The sequence below is a fragment of the Protomyctophum bolini genome, assembly GCF_963924005.1.
Source record: "Protomyctophum bolini genome assembly, chromosome: 12".
Classification (NCBI taxonomy): domain Eukaryota; kingdom Metazoa; phylum Chordata; class Actinopteri; order Myctophiformes; family Myctophidae; genus Protomyctophum; species Protomyctophum bolini.
Window position 1 is genome coordinate 9,294,542 of NC_137873.1, and position 9,293 is coordinate 9,303,834.

Below are 9,293 nucleotides of genomic sequence, written 5' to 3' on the forward strand. Positions count from 1 at the left end.
TTGGAGCTACGAGACAATATTAAAGATAAAAAGACATTACTGAACTTGATGCCGTGTTGCATTTAAGTTTTAATGTTTCACATTTGGCATCTGGGTAAAATAAATGTATTCCCAAATCCAAGAAGTTACATTTTCCTTTGACAAAAACGCATCAGTCTGTCTGCCATGCTTTCACTGATTCAACTTGGGAGCTCCGTGCTGTGACCTAACTCGTCCTGTAAAATATGACAGTGGCTTATTATCGACTACAATAATGGCCTTTTATTTAACTCTCAATAATGGGTCAACTCCATAGTCCCAACTGTGTCCAACCTTGGCTGAGATAGTACTTTATTCTCAGGGTTGAGCCGACATTATTAAAATGTCCACTCGTAGCTTTATCCCTTTGATCAACTTCGTCCTAGGATCCCAATTACAGAACACCGCTCCATCCCACACCCAGAGATGGACCTAGTTTCCATCCATCACATAAACTGACTGAAAACTTGCTTTGAGGTCCACCACAAACTGTGCACGCGCGCGTGTGTGTGTGTGTGTTGGGGGGTCAGAAGCAGAGGATAAAATGAGATTAACACAGCAGCTACAGGTCAATGTGCCTAACCAAACAGAAGAAGAGACAGAAGTTCAGAACTAAAGAGGAAAGGGATGCTAAAACAGAAATATACAGTAAATGGTAAATGGTGCATTTATATAGCACCTTTTATCCAAGGCGCTTTACATAGATTGTGCATTGCATTGACGCACCGATGGCGGCGGAAACCATGCAAGGCACAAACCAGCACAATTAGGTGTCTTGCTCAAGGACACTTCGAAACCAACTCTGGGGGAGCCCGGGTTCGAACTGGCAAACTTGTAGTTGCCATCCAGCAACTCTACCCCTGAGCCACCGCCGCCCGCTGTTTCCCTGTCTACAGGATAGACAGGGAAACGGAACAATAATATTCAAATACCCCAGCTGCCCAGCTGATGTCTTCAGACAGTCTGCTTAGTGATATTCTCCTTGATTTAAAATAAATAAATCACTCGTGTGAAGTGAGGTGCGCTCTTATCATCATACATCACATTCCGTGCTCAGCCAATAAAATCACAAATGTCATTCCGGCCAATCACTTTTGGTGTCTACACTTTTATGCCCTCAGTTAATCTTCAATATGCACTCTGCTCAGCCAATCAAATCGCGATGGGGTGATCAGCCAATCACAAGCCAATGTTTGTGTTCACAGCATTTTCATTGAGCGTTTTCATTGCATTTCATTGATGGAAATCATGGGCATGCCTAATTGTGACAACGACTTAAGGGTGTGATCTTAGTTTCGGTACACCGGTAATTCCATGATTCGATTCAATGTAGACATTAGTCACGATTCGATTCCAAATTGATTCTCCATTCAAAACAATTCCCAATCAATTGTTGATGTTCCAGCTAATTTGTTTGTTACACCAACATTGTCTTGTTATTGTGGAGAGTTCTAAAGATCACAACAACAGTGTCTGTTCCACACACAGTGACGTACTGACACAGGGAAATCGAGCGAAAGACAGAAGCAGATAAATACAATGCGTCCAAAAAACGCTTGCTGTCAATGAAGACAGAGCCGGCTGTATCTAATTCTAAACCTACTCCATTTTAGCAGCCAAGGAGAAACTGACAGAGTCCACTAGAAACAGTGCTTGTTGCACACTACGGAAGCTGCAAAGGCCAGTCAACTAAGATCATGGAAAGAAAAACTATCGCGATTTTCCCATCAATCGATTCCCCCACCACCATCACATAAAAGCAACATGTCCGGCTCAAGTAAGGTAATACGGTACCACCAGTAAGGATGTGCTGTCGATAAGAGACAGACAACTGAATAAAACAGAAGACAAAGCAAGAAAAAAAACGAGACAGTACAGAGAAAGCCAGTGAAACTTGGAGGCATGCTATGCTACACAATGGCGATTTTCACTAGCAGTGAAACAATAGCATCTGTGTCATCCAACAGAGGCCATGGTGCTCTCTGCATGCCAATGGGAGTGCCACTGTCTTCACACTATCTCCCTCTCCCTCTGTCACCACACGCACACATCTGTTTTGCCTTTGTCTAGCCCTCCATTGGCCCTTTCTCCTCTGATTTTAAAAGTTTAGCCTACTTACTCTGGCCAATCCTGGGACAGAAACACAGAATATTACACTTTATTAGCATGAAAGGTTAAACTGGTGATGACTGAAATGTGAATAAATAAATACACTCAAACAGATAAACATCAAGGCATAACCTATGAAAGACATGATTAAGGACTCGTAGTGGGGAATCTGTTTTAGCTTCACCCAGCTGATGGCTTAGATGGTTAGATGAGTGTTCAAGGGGGAGCAGTTAGGGTCAAGTGTCTTGGACACTTCGACACAAAGCTGTAGCCGCGAGTTGAATCAGGGACCTGTTACCTAGTCTGACTCAGTACCCATTCAGCTATGGCCATCCCAATAAGCCAACCATGTCTGGTTTAGGTTGCCATTAAAGATTTTTTTATAGCCGTTAATAATAAAGTAACATTAATTTAGTCTTTGACACCTCTGGTCTGTTAGAACTGTGATTCACAGAGTCACAGTTCTGTTTGACTTTGAAGAATAAAAACATTATAGGCAAATATAGGCCTACACCACTAAAGCGAATGCTGCAAACCCAGGGTCCTAGCACCGAGGATATTTTGGAAAACAGTCTCACTATTTCTGACTGCATTTAGTCATTCAAATAAACTCCAGTTTTGGCCCGGGCTGGCCCAGCGGTCCAGGCACCTAGGCTGTCGTGGGTTTGACTTCTGATCTCGGCAACCTATGCTGTGTCACTCCATGTCTATCCCCCATTCTGTCAACTTACTGTACACGTGTGCATATATATATATATATATATATATATACACACACACACACACATATATAAAGGGTGTGATATATATATATAGATTACAGGAGGACATGGGGAAATTGTTCGCTGAACCATACAGCATTGCATTAACGCCTAAGCTCTTAATATTAGTACTGTCTGTACAAAATGTAAGCTTTGTTATGGTAGTATTTATTGCCCATGTTGGGCTGGTGTTGGGCATGGTGGGCAGTGAAGAACCACTGGTGTTACATTGTTTTTAAAGTTACACTATACTGTCTTAAAGGACTGTATAGTGTACTGTAAACATACAATAGTATCTCCTAAAACTGTTTTAGGAGAACCTATTGTAGCATTGGTTTCAGACGGAGTCAAGAGAATTCAAGAGAACAACTTTGGAAGGGAATCCCAGCATGCAGTACTGACAGTCAAAGACTACGCCTGTCGCCTAGTGCCCAATTCAATACAAACCGTTAAGGACCCACATGATATTCAAGGGCAATATTCCATGACAAGTTTGTAGATAGTTCCAGTGAGTTTTACGTGGTCAGCAATTTGGGAACTGAATAAAGATTCTAGAGCAGTTCGAGACATAGCAGTGCAGTGAACCATCCAACAGTTACAGTATTGTTCCATGCTGGGATTTCCCCTCCATAATGACATCTACGTAGATATTATCCCCACTGTTCTGATTTTAAAGAGTCAAGAGTGACTTGCTTCAAAACATACTTTAAAAAACGAATCCTTTAAAACAAAACACTCCTGGACCTAAAATGTTCCAAAAATGAATCCGATAAACTTGGCCTTGGAAAAAGTTCCAGTCCGGTTCTCTCTCTCTCTGTGTGGCCCCCCAAACAAGTCAAGTAAGCTTTGCAGCAGCAGAATTCGGAAAAAAGTACCTCAACCCTGACCACAAGAAAGGACGAGTTAGAGAGAGATGGGGGTTGGAAAATAGAGAGAGGGGCCACAATAGTGCCGAACATCTGTTGTGTGTGTACGGTCGGGGCCTCTTATCTCTGCCTCTCTCTGTGGCCCGCTGAACACAACTAGCTGCCATCTTGGCTCACAGACACGCTCAGGCAGAGTGAGTGGGGGGAGCAGGCTGCGGGCTATGGCAGCCAGGATGAGGGGAAAAACAAACCCATCATCACATTTAAAAGTGGAGTCGAGTGGATGCTCCGTTTGTCGTGCAAAATACAAACATGTCATCGAGCACAATGATTACTTTAAAATGTATGTCATAAGGCGCAGATTGCGAGTCAAAGTTTTGGGTAACCGTTATGCAAGCTGACCGATTACAGAAAACGTCATGGAGAAAGGCATTAATTAATCGCGCAACGGACCGAGAATAGATGAGAAAGAACGAGAAAATGACCCGACTGATTGGTTGTGCAAAGAAACATTGCAGTAAAGCAACAATGTCGAGGACATGGCAGGTGTTTCACTGTTTTATTCCCAACAACCAACCCGAGTAACAAGTCCACCCCCTCCAAAAAAACGTCTTAGTCCGCCACACATTTTCACCACAAACATGATCAAAACTTTTAAACAAGCGGAAATGGTACACGTAGACTATAAAATAACACCAAAAGTAACTTTATTGTTTAGCTCAACAACAACAAAAACGAGACGAAATGAAAGGTGGTTTTCCAGCGCACAATAACATCGGATAGCTCCTTTAACAGCCCCGGCGGGTTATTATTAGTTAGCTCTTGGGGCTAAAATATAGTAGTGGCCTAAAGACAATGAGGACGAACAGTGTGTGAGCTCAGCTAACAGGCTAACTCAACTTCTGTTCTTGTCCTGTAGCAGTGGGCTATCCTCCAGCGGCTAGCATGGCTAATTAGCCTATCACCGGCGATGGCTAATTTATAAACTTCATCGCGCAACCCTTGTACTCAAAAGATAGGGAAAAATACATTTCCATCCGACAATACAGTAGTATTATAAACTTTTAAGTGTCGACCGGGTTCATGTTGATACTTTTTTTTGCTGTTGAAAAGACATCTTGTGTTGGAGCGACAGACACCGACCCGTCGCATGATAAATATGAAAGCCTTTTTTTCGTACGCACGTCGTTCTGGTCTGGACCGTGGAACGAATCGCTCATCTCCTCGGGATCTACTCTCTTACATTATAGGACACCATCCTCCCAAACAACGGGCGAACAGTCTAGTTTTAGATGTAGTATAACAAAACGATTACGTGGTTTAATTGGAAATAACACTAGGTTATATATAATATAATCCCAGCTCCTCTCTGTCCAATAACACCACACAGCTGAGCTAGCCCCATGGACACTCCATCCTGCCCCCCTCCAACCAAAAAACTACACTTTATCCCCTGTACAATGCAACCCACGGTTTCGTACAGTTAAAAACTTAAGAGACAAAGAGCGACATATTTCGTCGTTATGGTGTGGTGTCCGTACTTATTAGAACCGTGTGGGGGGTTTTCCCTGGCTGGCTGCTCCGCCAGGCGAGGAGCTGCTCTCATTCAGTCGGCCAGTGACTCACCTCTACGCTCGACTCGAGCCACCTCGTGTCTCCTACAGCAGCAACACATACAATTAGCTAACCCGAGCTAACCAGGCTAACACACACACTCACTCATACACACACGACCCGGTGTGTGTTTGTGTGTGTGTGTGTGTGCGCGTGTGTGTGGTGTGTGGGGGGGAGAAACCAAAGTAAAGTCCAACACTTCTTTACCCTTCACAATATTCAACAAGTCGCCAAAAGAGTCGGTTATAAGAGGGCAATAATACTCCGCCACGTTGCGTGGAAAAATATTCCTTTCCACTTTTGAACTCGTTTATTAAAGGGGGAGGCTTGTGTGTGTGTGTGTGTGTGGTGCTGGTGATGATGCGGGTGGCAGCGAGGCTAAAGTTGCTATTGTTAGCATGTCGGCATGGCAGCTCCGCCGCGGACCTTTCAATGACTTTCTGTCCCGAAATACACAACAAACGCCGTCCAAAGCGTCCAGTGAAGCCGGCTCGGTGTCTGAGAAAAGTTCCTCTGAATGAGAGAGCCTCCTCCGCCGAGGCACCGACTCCCAACTTCCTTCCGCGAAGGATTAAAAAAAAGTCTCATTGCATGAGGACGAAAAAGTGAGAAAACTACTTACCAATCGGGGCTCTAATCTAAATGAAAATGGTTCTAAAATCACCCCGGCTACAAACAACTCATCGCCCCGTGAACTGTGTTTAGATTGATCGCATTTGAAATAGAATCATCCAACAAAAAAAGAAAAAGCTCATCGCTTCTCTTACCCAACAAGCTTGGTCACTTCGGGTCTTTTTCTTTTATTAAATCAACTCCTCGTTTAGTAGGTTTAGTATCTCCGCGGCTTGCTCGAAAAATCCACCGTGGTCCTTCTTTTAAATATAAATAAACAGGAAAAGTTCAAGTTGTATATCTCATTAGATGTTTCTCCGGCGTGTCTCGTATGTACGACCTCGCCGAGTAGTGTGCGGGCTCTTCGCTCCTTTGTGTTAATTTCACTCAAATCGAGTTTAATCCGATCGATCCCTCGGCTTGGTCGCGCTCCCGAGTCCTCCCCTCCAGACACTCGCTCACCTTCCTCGGCCAGGGGGCGCGCTCCCGAGGACCTCTCATGGATAAACATGCGGCGTGCGCGGTCACTGACCCCAATGTGCTCACATGTGTGACGCTTTTGGGAGTTTTCTTTTTTGTTTTTATTATTTTAATTATTTCATTTAATTGAAAATGGGAAATAATGTTGCGCTTGTGTGCGCATGATAATGATTATGCCGTTTCTTTCCTAAATCAGCGATGAAGTGACATTGTTTTGTTTGTTTTTGTTTTCTACGGTGAGAGATTGTATTTAATATTATTGTAGCTATTGTAGTGTATCGTTGTGACGGTTTTGTGACCCGTTTAAATAGATGCCAAAATGTAAAACCGGAACAGTTGAATAAATCAAGTTTATAGTCTAGACATAAGTTTTCTTTCTTTCTTTCTTTCTTTCTTTCTTTCTTTCTTTCTTTTTCTTCTCTAGATTGGAGAATTACAGTACATTTCAAGCACAACTCAAAACAAAACTGTTAACTGTGGACGACACCATAAAGCATTACACTTGTTTACAATAGGGCCCTCCATGTCCAATTCATCCATGGAGGGAGCTTTGCACGGACAGGTGTTCTACATCTGGATTGACTGGATACTACTACTAGGCTATAGTATTACTAGCAGCATCTTCCTCAACTTTGGATACAGAATAATTTAAGTAGACAAATTTCAAATGAGCGCATCAAGAAATGCAATTCAACAACTGGGTCTTTAATATAGCCTACGAAAAAGTCAAAACATGGATTATTATTGGGATTAATCACAAAATAAACACACACGCCTGTCTGTACATAGGCCTGTTTAGGCCGCAGTTGGACTCTTTATATATCTCAACAGCCTACTTCAGTTTGGGGCAGTTTTTGAATGATCTTATGCAAACTTAAAAATAATACAATAAATAAATAAAGTGTGTGAAATAAAGTGTGTGTTTAATGTTAATTTCCAACAACGAAAGCATGGGTAATTCAAGAGGGTATCAGCTACCGTCGCCCTATACTCGCCCATAGAGTTAAATTGCTTCGTTAATGTATCATCTCTTTTCGTTTCTCTTTCAATCCTATCATGTATGTTTACTTGCAACATGCATTGCAGAGAGAGATGTCGAGCACGGCTGTAACCCGGATGTCCCCGACGACGACGCGGCCGGTAATTTTATCATAACAACCTGGCTCACAGGAGAGCGCCATTTAAAGACACAGGCACACTTATCTCGAGCGTAGGCTTTTCGTTTTTATTTCATTCTCAATGACACCACGTCTTCACTTTCGTATTTTCAATCTTTTATTTTTGTCTATCTTATATTCTAATTCTAGAATATAGGCATAGTAAATAGGCTCCAATATAATTATTTAAAATGTAGCTACCGTATCAGACAGTGATAAAACTAATCCATTAGTTTGCTGTGGTAGAGCCAGGAAAATAAATCTTAGACTGGTTTCAAATTATCTGAATTGATGGTTCAAGGTGTGCTCAGTTTATCTTGCTATAGACAGTTAATGACACTTAGAAGTGGACATAATTATGGCTTGGAAAATAACAATGTGCACCCTCCCTTTCAGATTCCTTTTTAATGACAGTTATGTCAAAGGCTGATCACGTGTACGCTTCCACCTGAGGATCTGTCTCTGCTATTTGACAAATCCCTCCAGTAATAAAAGTTTTCCATGAAGTGTTTTCCACCAGAGGAAAATAGGTCATAGCGAATGACGCAGATACTGGGACTTCCAAATTATATCACAAATTGCTTGTTTTCACATTTTAGCACACATACTCCTCCATATAAGCTTTCTGATCCTCTTCTAACACTATGTGATCTCACAATCTTAAAACATATACATTCTATATTGTACAAGCAATTTGCCTCTTGTTGTCACTTGTCAGTCTACTTTGCAGTCTATACTTTAATTGATATTACAGACAAACTAAAGCAGAATGATCAAGATAAAGGCCTTAAAGAAGAGTTATCAATAATGTCACAATAATATTCACCAAGATGCCTTGTGGGTGAGAAGAGCTGAAACAACAGGTCGGGGAATGCCCATATATGGACCCTTGTGTTCTAATTGTAAGGCCAGACAGGGCCTCGGGCCAGCCCAGTTCATTTTCGGGCCTGTTGAGAACTCTAGTTTTCACCGGCTGCCGGGCGCGACTGCGATAATAACTTTGGAGTGGGCCCGTCTAGAGTTTGAATGGACAGGTATAGTCAAAAGGGAGACATCGAAGAGGAAGGACGGGTGGGGTGGATCAAAATATGTCAGTGAACTGATCTTCATATATGGAGACGGCCATATGGAGCATGTCACGAGGCGTGACGAACTGACAGCCATATATGGTGGTGAGATGGACGGACAGACTGACTTACGTACTGACCAGAGTGTAGAGCGGAGAGTATAGCGACACGCTTTGATCTCGCCGCAAAGCGGGTGCCTATGGGCTATAGTTCCAAACATTGCTCCTATGGCTGGAACTATCCCATATAGAGATAGAATGAGCACTTCCGCATTCCATTGTTACAATGGTAGTCAACGCTATAGTGTCGCCACTCTCTTACTATATTACTCTGGTACCGACTTGCAGGTTTTCATAGTAATCTGCGACCTACGGTTATGATAAGCCACACACAGTCATGAGTCACCAGTAAAGACACCTGAGGTCACGTGCACGCATATACACCTGGATGACAGCAGACTGCTGGGCGAGCGCTGGCGCTTTGGAATGGGAGGTCAGATCAACATATTGGCCTGCAGGGTGACAGCAGACTGCTGGGCGAGCGCTGGCGCTTTGGAATGGGAGGCCAGATCAACATATTGGCCTGGGTGACAGCAGACTGCTGGGCGAG

At 43.0% G+C, this 9,293-nt stretch overlaps 1 protein-coding gene across 3 annotated transcripts in view; it reads right to left on the reverse strand.

Annotated features, from left to right (window-relative positions):
• Positions 1-6,418, reverse strand: part of chd7 (chromodomain helicase DNA binding protein 7) — a 99,449-nt gene extending 93,031 nt beyond the window's left edge. For all 3 annotated transcript variants that reach the window (XM_080778275.1, XM_080778276.1, XM_080778274.1), the window contains exon 1: positions 6,136-6,418. The gene's annotated coding sequence lies outside the window, so the exon portion shown is untranslated. The remainder of the gene's footprint in view (positions 1-6,135) is intronic.
• Positions 6,419-9,293: the final 2,875 nt, after the last annotated feature.